The sequence below is a fragment of the Hippopotamus amphibius genome, chromosome 8 (genome assembly GCF_030028045.1).
Source record: "Hippopotamus amphibius kiboko isolate mHipAmp2 chromosome 8, mHipAmp2.hap2, whole genome shotgun sequence".
In the NCBI taxonomy this organism is placed as follows: Eukaryota; Metazoa; Chordata; class Mammalia; order Artiodactyla; family Hippopotamidae; genus Hippopotamus; species Hippopotamus amphibius.
In genome coordinates, this window is record NC_080193.1 from 115244189 (window position 1) to 115261520 (window position 17332).

Consider the following 17332-nt stretch of genomic DNA (forward strand, 5'->3'; position numbering starts at 1 on the left):
AAATATACATTTTAGACAGCTTTTTCTTGACGAATCTTTGCATAATATGTTTTCTATATTTTTATTTTCAAGTTATCTGTGTTTTTCTTATAAACAATATATGTTTGTCAACCTTTCTCTGAACATTCCCCCATCTGTTCTTCTTTATTTCTCCTTTCTTGCCACCTATGTATTATTTTTATGTACTGTTTAATCTTCCCTCTTTTTCTAAATTATTTTATATCCACATGACCTTTGTTTCATCAATATGTACAAGTAGTTTGTCCACATTACTCACAAAGGAAGAATATTAAAACTCTCCTCGATTTAATACTTTTCTATACTTTTTGCTATTATTTTCATATATCTTAGCCCTTTATATACTTAAACTGAATACAACATTATTTTATTTGTATTTACCCACATTGCTACTTTTTGGTTCCATTCTCTTTATCCCTTTCTGAATACATGTTTTCATCTGTAAATACTGTTTCTACGACTGCCCTTTAGTTTTTCCTTTAACGTGGGTTCACTGGTGATAACGTTTTTTGTTTACCGAAACCAGTCCCTATTTTGTCTTAATTTATGAAGGATAATTTTTGCTCTATATAGAGGTCTGTGCTGGAAATTATTTCCTTTCCCTATTTGAAGCTATTCTACTTTTGTTTTCCATAGTTTATTTTGAGAAAATCTCTCAGTATTAATGACACTCCTTTGAAGCTTATATGTTCTCATCCTCCGAGATTCTTTTAAGATTGCCTTTGTTTTGGGTTTTCAGAAGCTTTGCCATGAATTGTCTAGGTATATTTCTAGGTGGATTTAGACTTCTTGGTATTCATTTCTTGACGTCTATCAGCAGTTTTTGAAAACTCTGAACCATTATACCTTTAAATAGTTCTTTGTCCTATTCTACATCTCCTCTATCTCTAGCCTTCAAGTTAAATTAAAACTGGGTTTTCCATCTCAATGTCTGCTCTGACAATAAAGTAGATAACAAACATATTAGGTTTCTATCTGTTAATCTGTTCTTAACATTTGTAATGTATTTTAGTTTCTTTAGGATTAGAATTCCTTCAAAATTTGTACAGCTTGATGTAACAAAAAATTTTTTTTTTCTATCCCAGTTTGCTGCTCCTATCTTACATCTTTGGAATTTGACCTTTTAAAATCTGTGCTTATCATATACCAGAATATATGATGTGGAAGTTTGATGGTGTATACTGATGTTCACCTCTCTTTTCCATTCTTGATAGCATTTGCAAATACGCAACATATACTTATTTAAGTAATGTTTACAAATCAACTACTAAGTGCCATATACTAGTCTATGTTTTAATGAAGTTTACATTTTAGTGATTACATGTTCCACGCATACATTTTGATTCTCACAAATATTTATTGAGTCTGATACACACAGTGTGAATATCACTGCAAAATCAAAGGAGAACAAAGTCAAAGCCCCTAACATTAAGAAATATAGTATATTTGAGATAGACTATATAAAGCATGTTGAAATTCTTAGATATATAGTGAGAAAAGTATACAGAAACTATAATGGAAACAATGAAGATGTGGAGACTGATTGGTTCTTAGAAGAAAAGAAAGACTACATAGACTACATAGAGACAAAAATAATAGAAGTCTTGAGGGAAAAATTGGATTTTCCAAACAGATAAATTAGAATGGGAAGGAAGAAGTGCCGGGCAGAGGAAAGTTCCAAAGGAACACAGATGTCACAGAGAAGAGCATTTTTAGAAAAATGCAAATACAAAATGCCAGGACAGAGGGATTTATTAATTTTTTGCATGTGTTTATATGCATACAGGTAGTTGGGTCGTGGTGGTGTGTATGTGTGCTTATGGGGATTGAGTGGGGCATTGGGGTAATTGAGAGATACAACTGAAATATTAGCAAGACTATACCATTAAGTGCCTAGCTAACAGTTTCAAACTATCTTGTAATTATGGGCAGTCTGGCAAATTTTAAGGCAAAATATCATAAATTCATGTTTTTAGAAATACAAATTTTTTATGATGGGATAAATTTGAAAACTTTTTGTAAAATATTACAATCTTCTTTCTTCAAGTTTATTGTGTGAGCTTGACAATGATGAATATTACCTTTCACAGCTATTTCAGACAGTGTAATGATATGATTAGTATCTCTAACTGTTTCCATCACTTTCACATCACCAACCATCACTTCCTTTTCTGTGATAATTGTTCAGAGAAGCAGTTCCTTTAACTCTTGTTCTCTCCTCAGAGATAAAATTGTCAGTAAAGAAATAACAGCATTTATCAGATTTTCTATTTTAAGTGGAATGAGAATTGTAGATTTTATCTAGATTGAAGTTCTTGTATATAGTATAAGGGCGTTCGTGCAAGGTGTTGTTCAAGCAATATGTTATTAATGATTGTTTACATATGGATTTGAGTGTTATATACAATAAAAGAATTTACAATGACAAAGTCATTCCTCTAATCTTAATAGTTTTACTCATGTTCATATATGGTTAATAACTGTGGGAGAAAACTAGCAAGCTGAGAATTGCACAATACCTGCAACCAATTTTATCCAGGCCAGAACCAGACCCCAGAGTAATTCATCATTCACAGATGAAGTGAACACTAATTACTAAATTGCTTAGCTTACCAAGAGCATTTTGTGGGATTTATTAAAATATGAAAGCGTTTTCTCATTCCCTCACTACCTATACATTTATTAGCTCTCAGTTTGTTATAAGAGAGAGCTTTCCCTTTTCTGCATTTATTTATTCAAGAATTATTTAATTATTTTATGTTCTATAATCTGTTACTATCATTTTATATTTTTATATTCAAAGTACTCATAATTTGGTCAGTGGGAGGCCCTTAAAGCTGGCTCTTGTATCCTTCTAATGTGCTTCCATCATTCTTTGAACATTTCCTTATTTCTGGCACAGTAAGATGTTTCAAGGTCTTCTGGTACTTTGCCAGCACCAGCCCTGAAATCAGGAATTTTGCCAAGAAATCTGATTACTTTTACTTGGTTTAGAACTCAAATATGGGTTATGGGTGCTAAATATGCTCATTGCTACTGGGATCACTGACTTAAGACCCTTTAGAGAAATGAGGCAAGAAATACATGCACACATGTGTACAAAGAGTATATCTCATCCTCATGCCTTTCTGCAGCTGTAATTCACTGACATGAGAAGCATGGATCCTGCTATACATGATATCTTTACTTGTTTTCTTAATCCTAGAATGCTTAGTTTCAACATTGCCTACTCATATCAGTATGAAAACCAAACCTACTAACTAGAGTTTTACATTTATTTACATTTTTATAAGTATTTAGCCTAAGTACATACAGTCAAATACTGTTTGAAAGTCACCATAGTACTAATCCCTCTGGGCAAAAACCACCATGCTAAAATGAAATTTGATGAGAAATAATATATTGACATAATCTCAAACTAACTCCCTACAAGATACTTATTATCTATAAAGGGAAAAATAGTAACATAAAAGTAGAGAAACCTGGCAGGCACTATTTTAACCAAGTGATAAAAGTTAAAGGTAGTAATAATTAGAGGCACACATGTATCTTCTGATACAATGCTCTGAGGAGCGCAGAGAATCACATACATGGTATTTCTGCACCCAAAATACACATCACCAGAATTAAATCATGAGGACTATTCAGACAGATCAAAACTGAAGAACAATGTGCAAAATAATTGTTCTTTACTCTTCAAAGAGTCAAGCTCATAGAAAATAAGAAAACCTAAGGTACTGTTTTACTTGTACTTTATGTGATGAGAGAAAGAAAAAGAAAGAAAGAAAGAAAGAAAGAAAGAAAGAAAGAAAGAAAGAAAGAGAGAAAAAAAGAAAAAAAGGAAGGAAGGAAAGAGGGAAGGAGGAAGGAGGGAGGAAGGGAAAAGGAAAGAGAAGAAAAAAGAAATAAAGAAAAGAAAGAGGGGGAAAAAACTGACAAATACATTGAATAATAATGGATTGGTCCAAGCCAAGCTATTTTTTTCTTTTAACAAGGGCATGTGTACAATTGGAAAACTTGATAAGTCTGTGTATTAGACAATAATATTGTATCAGTGTTACTTCCTGATTTTGAAATTTTCAGTGGTTATGTAGAATGCCCTTATTTTTAGCAAATATACAGTTAAGTCTTTAGAAGTAAGGAGGCATTGTGTCTACAACTTACTTTATAAAGATTCCCCCCAAAAATGTAAATAATAAGAGAGGTAGAGAGAATAATAAGGCAAATGGAATAAATTATTAACATTTGGGTAAGCTGGGTCAGTGGCTTTGAAAATTTGTGCACACTTGCTACTTCTTCCTTCAAGAAGTAAAGGGCAGGGGGGAATGAATTGGGAAATTGGGATTGCCATATATCCATTACTAATAAGAAAAAAAATCAAATTGTATGCTTTAAATATGTGCAGTTTATTGTATGTCAATTGTATCTCAAAGTTCTTTAAAAAAAAGCTTAGATCAGTAATTCTCAAACTATCTACTTAAAGAACAAGTTTTCTCCTTCAACCCATTGCTGACTGATGCTTTCCTAAAATATAAAATCATGTACTTAATTGTTGTAGTGGCATCAAGTTTCTATAAATGTTTCTAAATTAAAAAAAAAAAAGTAAAGGGCAATTCCTCTCCCCTTGAGTTTGGCCTGGATTTAGTATTTAGTGATTTGTTTCTATCACAAAGAATAAGACAGAAATCATGGAGTGTGAAAGTATGAATCTGAGATTATGTCATAAAAGGTATCTCTCTCTCTCTCTCTCTCTCTCACACACACACACACACACACACACACACACACACACACACACACACCCTTTCTCTGTCTCTCTCTCTCTCTCCCGCTTTCCCTCTCTTCTCTCCATTGTCCCTTCCCTTCTCTCTGGAAACCTAGCTGCCCTGACAAGTGAGCAGCCCTATGGAGGAGTCCACACGTCAAATCAAGCTGCTTGTCAACAGCCATAAGTGCTTAAAAGCATATTCTCCAGTCCCTTTTGACAATGGCAGCCCCAGTCAACATCTTGGCTACAACTTCATGAAGAAACTCAAAACCAGAATCACTCTGCTAAAGTGCTTCCAGATTCCTGACACTCAGACTCTGTGTGAGATTATAAATGTTTGCTGCTTTAAGGTGCTAAATTTGAGGGATTGATAAACAATATTAAGTAATTAACATGTGAAGGGTTTACTGAAATTCTCTAAGCAAATTTTGTATCTTTTTCTGTAAACCTGAAATCATTGATATTTCAAAATAAAATGCTTTTTTAAAAAAAGAGATAAACATCTGGAAGAGTGTTACATATGACAAATTTTCCAGGCTCCATGTCATAGTGGAAAAAATAGTTTATTGTGCATATTGAGACTGACTGGCTTCTGCCATTCTTTTCTCAGCAATATTTATTGCACCTCTAGCCTTTATCTAGTCTGTAGAACACCACCAAACAAAGTCACCTCACATAAATGGTCTTTTTCCTCATTCAAATACATATATAAATACATTTCAATGCATAAGAATGAAATATGCCATGGGGTTTAATTTTGAAATTTCAACAATTATTTTCAAATGTACAAGAAACTATACGATTCACTCCATACTTTGAAACTTTAATCTGTATGGGAAGTAAATTACTGTCTTCTGAGCAATGACATAAGTATAAATGGATCTTTTTTTTTTAGCTCTTTATTGGAATATAATTGCTTTACACTCTTGTAGCAGTTTTTGAGGTACACCAAAGCAAATCAGCTGTATTTATACATATATGCCCATATCCCCTCCCTCCCATGACTCCTTCCCACCCTCTCTGTCCTGGCCCTCTAAGGCATCACCCATCATTGAGTTGATCTCCCTTTGTTACACAGCAACTTCCCACTAGCTAGCTATTTTACAGATGGTAGTGTATATATGTCTATGCTACTCTCTCACTTCGTCTCAGCTTCCCCTTCGCCACCCACCCTGTGTCCTCAAGTCCGTTCTCTACATCTGTATCTTTATTCTTTCCCTGTCACTGGGTTCATCAGTACCATTTTTTCTTTTTTAGCTTCTGTATATATGAGTTAGCATATGGTATTTGTTTTTCTCTTTCTGGCTCACTTCACTCTGTATGACAGTCTCTAGGTCTACCCACCTCACTACATATAGCTCCATTACATTCCTTTTTATGGCTGAGTAATATCCCATTGCATATATGTGCACATCCTCTTTATCCATTCATCTGTTGATGGGCATTTAGGTTGCCTCCATGTCCTGGCTATTGTAAATAGTGCTGCAATGAACATTACGGTACGTTTCTTTTTTTTTTTTCCCTCATTTATTTATTTATTTATTATTTTGGGGGGGGTACACCAAGTTCAATCATCTGTTTTTATACACATGTCTCCGTATTCCCTCCCTCCCTCGACTCCCCCCCACCCTCCCAGTCCCAGTCCTCTAAGGCATCATCCATCCTCAAGTTGAACTCCCTTTGTTATACAGCAACTTCCCACTGGCTATTTTACAGTTGGTAGTATATATATGTCTATGTTACTCTCTCACTTCGTCTCAGCTTCCCCTTCACCCCCCGCCCCCCCAAACCTCGAGTTCTCCAGTCCATTCTCTGCATCTGCATCCTTGTTCTTGTCTTGTCACTGAGTTCATCAGTACTATTTTTAGATTCCGTATATATGAGTTAGCATACAATATTTGTCTTTCTCTTTTTGACTTACTTCACTCTGTATAAGACTCTAGGTCTATCCACCTCATTACATTAGCTGCATCTCATTCCTTTTTATAGCTGAGTAATATTCCATTGTATATATATGCCACATCTTCTGTATCCATTCATTTGTTGATGGGCATTTAGGTTGCTTCCATGTCCTGGCTATTGTAAATAGTGCTGCAATGAACATTACAGTACATGTTTCTTTTTGGATTACGGTTTTCTCTGGGTATATGCCCAGGAGTGGGATTACTGGATCATATGGTAGTTCTACTCTTAGCTTTTTAAGGAACCTCCAAACTGTTTTCCATAGTGGCTGTACCAACTTACATTCCCACCAACATTGCAGGAGGGTTCCATTTTCTCCACAACCTCTCCAACATTTATTGTTTCTAGATTTTTTGATGACGGCCATACTGACCAGTGTGAGGTGATACCTCATTGTGGCTTTGACTTTAGTGATGTTGAGCATCTTTTCATGTGTTTGTTGGCCATCCACATGTCTTCTTTGGAGAAATGTCTATTTAGGTCTTTTGCCCATTTGTGGATTGGGTTATTTGCTTTTTTGGTATTAAGTTGCATGAGCTGCTTGTATATTTTGGACATTAATCCTTTGTCCATTGCTTCATTGGCAAGTATTTTCTTCCATTCTGAGGTTTGTCTTTTTATCTTGTTTATGGTTTCTTTCGCTGTGCAAAAGCTTTTAAGTTTCATGAGATCCCATTTATTTACTCTTGATTTTATTTCCATGATTCTAGGAGGTGGGTCAAAAAGAATCTAGCTTTGATATATTTCATAGTGTGTTCTGCCTATGTTTTCCTCTAGGAGTTTTATAGTGTCTGGCCCTACATTTAGGTCTTTAATCCATTCTGAGTTTATTTTTGTGTATAGGGTTAGGAAGTGTTCTAATTTCATTCGTTTACATGTTTCTGTCCAATTTTCCCAGCACCACTTATTGAAGAGGCTGTCTTTTTTCCATTGTATATTCTTGCCTCCTTTGTCAAAGATAAGGTGCCCATATGTGCTTGGGCTTACCTCTGGGTTTTCTATTTTGTTCCATGGATCTTCCTTTCTATTTTTGTGCTACTGCCATACTGTCTTGATCACCGTGGCCTTGTAGTATAGTTTGAAGTCAGGAAGCCTAATTCCACCAACTTCGTCTTTCCTTCTCAAGATTGCTTTGGCTATTCGGGGTCTTTTGCGTTTCCATACAAATCGTAAGATTTCTTGTTCTAGTTCTGTGAAAAATGCCATTGGTAATTTGATAGGGATTGCGTTGAATCTGTAATTGCTTTGGGTAGGATAGGCATTTTCACAAAGTTGATTCTTCCAATCCAAGAACATGGCATGTCCCTCCATCTGTTTGTATCATCTTTGATTTCTTTCATCAGTGTCTTAGAGTTTTCTGCATACACTTCTTTTGCCTTCTTAGGCGGGTATATTCCTAGGTATTTTATTCTTTTGGTTGCAGTGGTGAATGGGAGAGTTTCCTTAATTTCTCCTTCTACTTTTTCATTGTTAGTGTATAGGAATGCAAGGGATGTCTGTGCATTAATTTTGTATCCTGCTACTTTACTAAATTCATCCTTTAGTGCTAGCAGTTTTCTAGTAGAGTTTTTAGGGTTTTCTATGTATAATATCATGTCATCTGCGAAGAGTGACAATTCTACTTCTTTTCCAATTTGGATTCCTTTTATTTCATTTTCTTCTCTGATTGCTGTGGCTAATACTTCCAAAACTATGTTAAATAATAATGGTGAGAGTGGACACCCTTGTTTTGTTCCTGTTCTATGAGGGAATTCTTTCAGTTTTTCACCATTTAGAACAATGTTGGCTTTTGGTTTCTCATATGTGGCTTTTATTATGTTGAGGTAATGTCTTTCTATGCCCATCTTATGGAGAGTTTTTAATCATCATAAATAAATGGATGTTGAATTTTGTCAAAAGCTTTTTCTGCATCTATTGATATTATCATATGATTTTTATCCTTCAAGTTGTTAATATGATGTATCACATTGATTGATCTGCATATATTGAAGAATCCTTGCATTCCAGGGATAAACCTCACTTGATCATGGTGTATGATTTTTTTAATGTGCTGTTGGATTCTGTTAGCTAGTATTTTGTTGAGAATTTCTGCATCTATATTCATCAGTGATATTGCCCTGTAATTTTCTTTTTTGGTGACATTTTTGCATGGTTTTGGTATCAGGGTGATGGTGGCCTAGTAGAATGAGTTTGGGAGTGTTCTTCCTTCTGCTATATTTTGGAAGAGTTTGAGAATAGGTGTTAGCTCTTCTCTAAATGTTTGATAGAATTCACCTGTGAAGCCATCTGGCCCTGAACTTTTGTTTGTTGGGAGATTTTTAATCACAGTCTCAATTTCTGTACTTGTGATTGGTCTGTTCATATTTTCTATTTCTTCCTGGTTCAGTTTTGGAAAATTGTATTTTTCTAAGAATTTATCCATTTCTTCCAGGTTATCCAATTTTTTGGCATATAGGTGCTTGTAGTAGTTTCCCCTGATCTTTTGTATTTCTGTGGTGTCTGTTGTTACTTCTCCTTTTTCATTTCTAATTCTGTTGATTTGCGTCTCCTTCCTTTTTTTTCCTGATGAGTCTGGCTAATGATTTATCAATTTTGTTTATCTTCTCAAAGAACCAGCTTTTAGTTTCATGGATCTTTGCTATTGTTTCCTTCCTTTCTTTTTCATTTATATCTGATCTGATCTTTATGATTTCTTTCCTTCTGCTCACTTTGGGGTTTCTTTGTTCTTCTTTCTCTAATTGTTTTAGGTGTAAGTTTAGGTTGTTTATTAGATATTTTTCTTGTTTCTTGAGGTAGGACTGTATTGCTATAAACTTCCCTCTTAGAACTGCTTTTGCTGAGTCCCATAGGTTTTGGGTTGTTGTGTTTTCATTGTCATTTGTTTCTAGATATTTTTTTGATTTCCTGTGATTCCTTTAGTGATTTCTTGGTAGTTTAATAGTGTATTGTTTAGCCTCCATATGTTTGTAATTTTTACAGTTTTTTTTCCTGTAATTGATATCTAGTCTCATGGCGTTATGGTCAGAGAAGATGCTTGATATGATTTCAATTTTCTTGAATTTACTGAGGCTTGATTTGAGACCCAAGATGTGATCTATCCTGGAGAATGTTCCATGTGCACTTGAGAAGAAAGTGTATTCTGCAGTTTTTGCATGGAATGTCCTATTAATATCAATTAAGTCGAGATGGTCTAATGTGTCATTTAAAGCTTGTGTGTCCTTATTTATTTTCTGTGTGAATGATCTGTCCATTGATGTAAGTGGGGTGTTCAAGTCTCCTACTATTATTGTGTTACTGTCGATTTCCCCTTTTATGGCTGTTAGCATTTGCCTTATGTATTGAGGTGCTCCTATGTTGGGTGCATAGATATTTACAATTGTGATATGTTCTTCTTGGATTGATTCCTTGATCATTATGTAGTGTCCTTCCTTGTCTCTTTTAATAGTCTTTACTTTAAAGTCTCATGTGTCTGATATGAGTATTGCTACTCCAGCTTTCTTTTGACTTCCATTTGCATGGAATATCTTTTTCCATCCCTTTACTTTCAGTCTATATGTGTCCCTTGGTCTGAAGTGGGTTTCTTGTAGGCAGCATATAGAAGGGTCTTGTTTTTGTATCCATTCAGCCAGTCTGTGTCTTTTGGTTGGAGCATTTAATCCATTTACATTTAAGGTGATTATTGACATGTTTGTTCCAATTACCATTTTCTTAATTGTTTTGGGTTTGTATTTGTAGGTCTTTTCCTTCTCTTGTGTTTCCTACTTAGAAAAGTTCCCTAAGCACTTGTTGTAAGGCTGGTTTGGTGGTGCTGAATTCTCTTAACTTTGGCTTATCTGTAAAGCTTTTGATTTCTCCCTCAAATCTGAATGAGATTCTTGCTGGGTAGAGTATTCTTGGCTGTAGGTGTCTCTCTTTCAGGACTTGCAGTATACCCTGCCACTCCCTTCTGGCCTGCAGAGTTTCTGCAGAAAGATCTGCTGTTATCCTTATGGGTTTTCCCTTATATGTTATTTGTTGCTTTTCTCTTGCTGCCTTTAATATTTTTTCTTTGTGTTTAATTTTCTTTAGTTTGATTAATATGTGCCTTTGTGTATTTCTCCTTGGGTTTATTCTGTATGGGACTCTCTGTGCTTCTTGGACTTGGTTAATTATTTCCTTTCCCATGTTGGGGAAGTTTTCCACTATAACCTCTTCAAATATTTTCTCAGACCATTTCCTTTTTTCTTCTTCTGCTGGGATGCCTATGATTCGAATGTTGGTGCACTTGATGTTGTCACCAAGGTCTCTGAGACTGTCTTCCATTCTTTTTATTCTTTTTTCTTTTTCCTGCTCTGTTCCCATTCTATCTTCCAACTCACTTACTCGTTCTTTTGCCTCAGTTATTCTGCTGTTTATACCATCTACAGTATTTTTAATTAAGGTTATTTTGTTGTCCATTACTCTTTGTTTGCTCTTTAGTTCTTCTGAGTCCTTTTTAACTAGTTCTTGTATTTTCTCTATTTTGTTGTCGAGATTTTGGATCATCTTTACTGTCATTACTCTGAATTCTTTTTCTGACAATTTTCCTATTTCCTCTTCATTTATTTGGTCTTGTGGGGTTTTTTTCCTGCTCCTTTGCCTGCATGGTGTTTCCTTGTTTTCTCATTTTCTCTAATTTATAGGATTTGCTGTCTCCTTTCCCTATGCTGCCTAATAGTAATTCCTCTTGTTTCTGCCCTCTGCCCCCTGTGGTGTGGTTTGTCCAGTGTCTTGAGTAGGCTTCCTGGTGGGGGGATCTGGTGTCTGCTTTCTGGTGTGGGGCTCTGTGTCTTTTCTCTCTGATGAGCAGGGCCGTGTCAGTGGTGTGTTTTAGGGTATCTGTGAGGTTAGTATGGCTTTAAGTAGTCTGTGTGCTGATGGGTGGGTTTGTGTTCCTATCTTGTCTGTAGTTTGGTTGAGGTGTCCAGCACTGGCTGCTGCAGACAGTCGGATGAAGCCGGGTCTGATACAGGGCTCCGTGAGAGTTCTCTGCAGTTAATCTTCCCTGTGTCTGAGGACTCCCTAGTAGTCCCGCATCCTGGATTAACTGCTCCCTCCCCAGAGCCTCCTACTTGACTTCTGATGGAGTAGTCCAGACAAAAATATGGGACGCTTCACGAATTTGTGTGTCATCCTTGCGTAGGGGCCCTGCTAATCTTCTCTGTATCATTCCACTTTTAGTATATGTGCTGCTGAAGCGAGCACTAAAATGGATCTTGAGACAACTTATACAACCTAAAGAAAGCTTCCTTTTTTATGAATTAAGCAAGAGCTAAATTCCTGAAAAAGGAAAGGGACAAAATTTTATTTTGTTTAGTGATTCTTCAATGGTGGGAGAAAGCATCAACTGCTTTGTTTTATCGATACTCACAGGTAAGTTCATTCAGTCATGTAGTTTTCAGTAACATTTTGAATGGGAAGAGATAATGTAAACAAAGTTCTATTGTATTAAATGTTTCTATAGTAGTATTTTTACTTTGATTTACTGGAATATGAAACAGAACTTAATTTTTTTAAGATGCATTAAATTCTCACATATATAAGCATACAGACACATATATAATAATGTATTGTGCAATGTATAGAACACGTTTGATATATAATACATATATGTATATATATATTCATATGTATAGACACACGTATGTATGTATTATGTATATATATACACAAACACATGGATTGCCATATGGATTCTATGTCAATATACCTTTCATTTTCTTGACTGTACACCTTCTGCCCATCTTTCAGGACTTAATCTCAAATATAGAAATATTTCTTAACATTTCCAGTTGACTATGATCCTTGATTCTGCTAACTCATGTAGTTCCCTCTATATTTTAAAATTTTATCTCACTTTTCTCACATCATCCTGTACCATTAGTATTTGTGTTCAGGAGTCTATCATACTGCATTTCTATTTAGATGCTCAGCAAAAAGTAGTGAGCAAATGGTTTAAAATTTTATACTCTCGAGCATATTTTCATTCTGAGTCTCTTGCTTTAAACCAGAATACAAAACAGAGAAATTATTAAAGTAATTAAATTTACTATTTTAATTTTGAAAAAGACTCTCCTGCCATTTATGGCTCAATTTAAATATTCACAACATTCCTTAAATTATTCTGCATATACTAATTTGACAGTTTTCCCCTTGAAGTCAATTTGTTTTAAAATAATATAATGGAACATTTTAACATAAATAAAATTATTTTGCAATAAATAAATGAAAAAAATATTTACAACATTTTCTTGAAATAATTTCACAAATCTTTTATGGCCACCATTTGTAAATGCTTCTTAACTTTTAAAAATTTTACAGTACTTACTCTATGTGATTATTTCCTTTTATTGTTTCATTCAGTCCTGGAACCCTTTAATTTGTCTGTCAACCTTCACATTTTCCTCCTGCCTTTTTATCACCTACAGTAAAATCAATTCAATCACTTGAAAAGCTAAATTGAGGACAGTAGCTTATTAAGAGGAGGGACAGAGCAATGCCATTTTATGCTAAACTACCTACTCAACACAAAAAGCTCAGAGATTGAAAGAAAAACATTTCTATTCTTTAATCTCTTTATGTTTAGATTTTATCAATTTTGAAGTGACTAGAATATTTTGAATGTTATATTAGTTGGGGGAATTTTTAAAGAAATACAGTTATCAATATCTTCATTGTAGTCAGAAAAAAATGTGGCTTTTACTTTGTTTAGTATCAAGAGACTGTGTGGAAGTAAAATTTCGAATTTAACCTCTATGTTTCACATAACTACCTTAACTATCTGCTTACTTTCATTTCTTTTCTTAATTTGTCTGTAATTATAACACATTAACGCTATTGCTAATCTCATTAATCTCAAACTAATTTGCCTGTATTTCACATATAGCCATACAGTCTCACTGACCATGATCAAGCGAGAAATCTAGGCTATATTCCTAATCAACTTGTTTGTTGTAATCAGTAGTTTTATTTCCAGGTTTTTACCCCATGAGTCAGTCAGCCTAAAAACTTGACCCATAAGAAAAAAAATAAGTTCTACAATTTGCAGAAACACTTTTTAATTAGTTTTTAGAGCATGCTTATCGATAAACCTTAGTGTACAGGCTCATTGAAGACAAGGTACTAGTCTCCAAAAACTTAATTAAAATATAGTTTTCAGGGACTTGCCTGGTAGCACAGTGGTTAAGAATCTTCCTGCCAATGCATGGGACACAGGTTCGAGCCCTGGTCTGGGAAGATCCCACATGCTGCAGAGCCACTAAGCCCGTGTGCCACAAGTACTGAGCCTGTGCTCCAGAGCCCATGAGCCACAACTACTGAAGTCTGCAAGCCGCAGCTACTGAAGCCTGCATGCCTAGAGCCCATGCTCCGCAACAAGAGAAGCCACCAAGATGAGAAGGCGGCACACTGCAACAAAGAGTAGCCCTCGCTCGCCGTAACTAGAGAAAAGCTCCCGTGCAGCAACGAAGACCCAAACGCAGGCAAAACTAAAAAAATTTAATATATATATTTATAGTTTTCATCTATTTGTCCAAATACATGTCTCTCAATATATATTGGCCATTAAACTTTTTTCAACCACTATCTGAGTGTTTATTTGGTGTTAACTCTAATTAAGGTTTTAAAAATTGATAGTTATTTGCTCTCAGTTCTATTTTCACAAATAACTTTTTATTATAAGAAAATAAATTTAAAAAAATTGGATGTGCCTTCATCTTGCCTGTTGAGGTGAAATGGCAGTGATGGCATAGCATTTGAATGATTTCCCAACAGAAAATAAAACAAAATAACACACACACACCCATACCCACACCCACACACACACACACACAAGCTGTAGTAAATCTAAGCAATAAGATGTCTCCACAAACCTACAGAAGTGAATGAGGGGCACCAAACCACCTTACCAGAAAGACCCGTTTTAAATGATGAGCTATGTTAGATCATGCAGATGAAAGAGAAAGACAAAGTTTTACAGACTAGAGGACACAGAAATAATCAATAAGAATTTATTCCAAAGGAACTTGGCAACTACTTCCCAGAAGAACCTGACAAAAAGAGAAAGATTTCACAAGCTTCAGCTTGGCATTGACTGCAAAAATACTGCAGAAAGATCAGAGGATGCCAGAGTGACTCAGAACTCAAGGATTTCAGATGTATACAGTAAGATACTACTTGAAAAGTACTTTGGAATATTTCTGAATACAACACTGAGGGAAATCTGTTGGCAAGAAAATCCAAATTGAAAACAGAAACCCTGAAGTAAAGGAAAAAAAGTTTCAGATACTAGTGAAAGAGAAGATAAGGAGGCCTCTTAAGGAGGCTGATCTCAGAAAATACCAGTAATGTAGCCACAAAGAGAAATATTTTTAAAAAGCAATTCATGATAACAATATAGGATGCATTACTTTTTTTTTAACTTTTTATTTTTTTATTTTTTACAATAAACTGCATATATTTAGAGTGTACAACTTGGTATCCCAATCTCCCAATTCATTCCCCCCCCAACCCTCCCCGCTTTCCCCACTTGGTGTCCATATGTTTGTTACATTTTTAGAGACATGGATGGATCTAGAGACTGTCATACAGAGTGAAGTGAGTCAGAAAGAGAAAAACAAATATTGTATATTAGGATGCATTAGTTTTTAAATTTTATTTGTTCTTAATAAAATTTCTAAATTTAAGGCAGACAACATGATTATTTGGTATATATGTACACAGCGAAATGATTACTATAGTCAAGGCAATTAACATATCTCTTCACGTAGTTACTATTTGTGTGTGTGATGAGAGCACCTGAAATCTAATCTCTAGCAAATTTTCAGTATTCAAAGCCATAAAATAATTCACAAACAGTAGAAGATGGAGTATATATCCTGACCAACCCTATTCCCCATAAAGAAATCTCAACACTGCAGCGTATAAAGGGAAAAGTTAGTTAAACATTAGCAACAGAAAAAAAAGTTGCTTTCAAAATGAATTTTAAATTGTGAAGGAGTATAATCTGAAAAATTGAGAAAAGGGAATCACACCAGTCCAAATGACCACAAGATGTAACTAAGAAATATAGCCAATTATTTCAAAACTAACTAAAATAACATTTTAAAAGATAAAAATTATGAGAGAATAGCATCTCGAAAATAGAAATAGTAATATATAAAAATAATATAAGTAGGAAAAAGAATCCAAAAAGTAATTAACATAGTTGGGGGGAAATTAGAAATAAATGTTTTCAAAAGTCTAGGAAAAACAAAAGAGCAAATAAACCACAAGCATACAATAAGGAAAATAAAGCATGAAAAGGAGAAAATAAAAGAAATTTAGCAGAAAATAAGAAAGAAAAATATTAAAAAGAAAATAATAAACATAGAAGAAGGAAAAGATCTAATTCAAATAAACTTAAAATTCGTGAAAGAAAAAATAAAAAATGGGACAGGAAATATTCAAAAAATCAAATTAAGCATATCTTTTTTAAAAAATAAAGAATGTTTGAAACTAAATTTTGAAAGGTAAAGGCAAGCTGATCCAGATTTGGTAAAATGTGGCAAAATTATTGAAGTTTTAAGATAAAGGAAATTGGCCTGTGGGCATCCAGACAAAAGACCAAGTCACTTGAAAGGAAAGCAAAATCATAAATACATTATCTTTTCCAACAGTTGCAGGTTATGCCAGAAGCCAATGAAGCAAAAGTATTTGGGATATCCAAGGAAATACAATATGAAACCAGAATTTTATATCTACCCAGACTGAATTTCATGCCAGAGGAAAAAGAAAAGCTGACATATATAAATATGCAGTGAATCAGTGAATACTTTCTCTGATCAATGCTTTCTGAAGAATCTATTATTGAAACAGCTTCAAATAGCCAAGCCATGTTTAGAGAACTTTCAGCATAAGGAGTGCTACTGAGCAGTAAAAGTATACATGTGTACAAATAACACAAAGCTATAAAGATCAGAGTGACAAAACACCTTGCATTTGTTACACGTTCTAACAATTTACATAGATGTGATAGATACATAGAGAGATAGTTACAATACTAATATTAATATCCTAAATTAAAAAATAAGGGAAGAGAAATTAATATAGAAAAAGCTCACAATAACCCTGTATGTGTTAACTGGGGAAAAAAATAATATTTCTTTAAACTAGATGTTTGAAGTTGAGGGAAAGAGAGAGATACTAGGTAATTGCAATACTGTTCATAATGCAATATTAATGAACAGTATCCCTAAAAAAGAGGGGAAACTGTATAATTTAAGGCATTAGTAACAGATGGAGAACAAATGTATGGATACCAAGGGAGAAAGAGGTGGTGGTGGTGGGATGAACTGGGAGATTGAGACAACATATATACACTACTATGCATAAAATAGATAACTAATGAGAACCTACTGTATAGTACAAGGAATTTACTCAGAACTCTGTGGTGACCAAAATGGAAGGAAATTCAAAAGCAGGGGATATATGCATACATATAGCTCATTCACTTTGCTGTACAGCAGAAACTAACACAACATGGTAAAGCAACTATTCCTCCAATAATTAGGAGGAATAAACAGAGGA

At 34.5% G+C, this 17332-nt stretch overlaps 1 non-coding gene across 1 annotated transcript; it reads right to left on the reverse strand.

Annotated features, from left to right (window-relative positions):
* Positions 1 to 11864: 11864 nt before the first annotated feature.
* LOC130859789 (U6 spliceosomal RNA) lies at positions 11865 to 11971 on the reverse strand. The gene has a single exon (XR_009055330.1). It is a non-coding gene; the product is annotated as a U6 spliceosomal RNA (small nuclear RNA).
* Positions 11972 to 17332: the final 5361 nt, after the last annotated feature.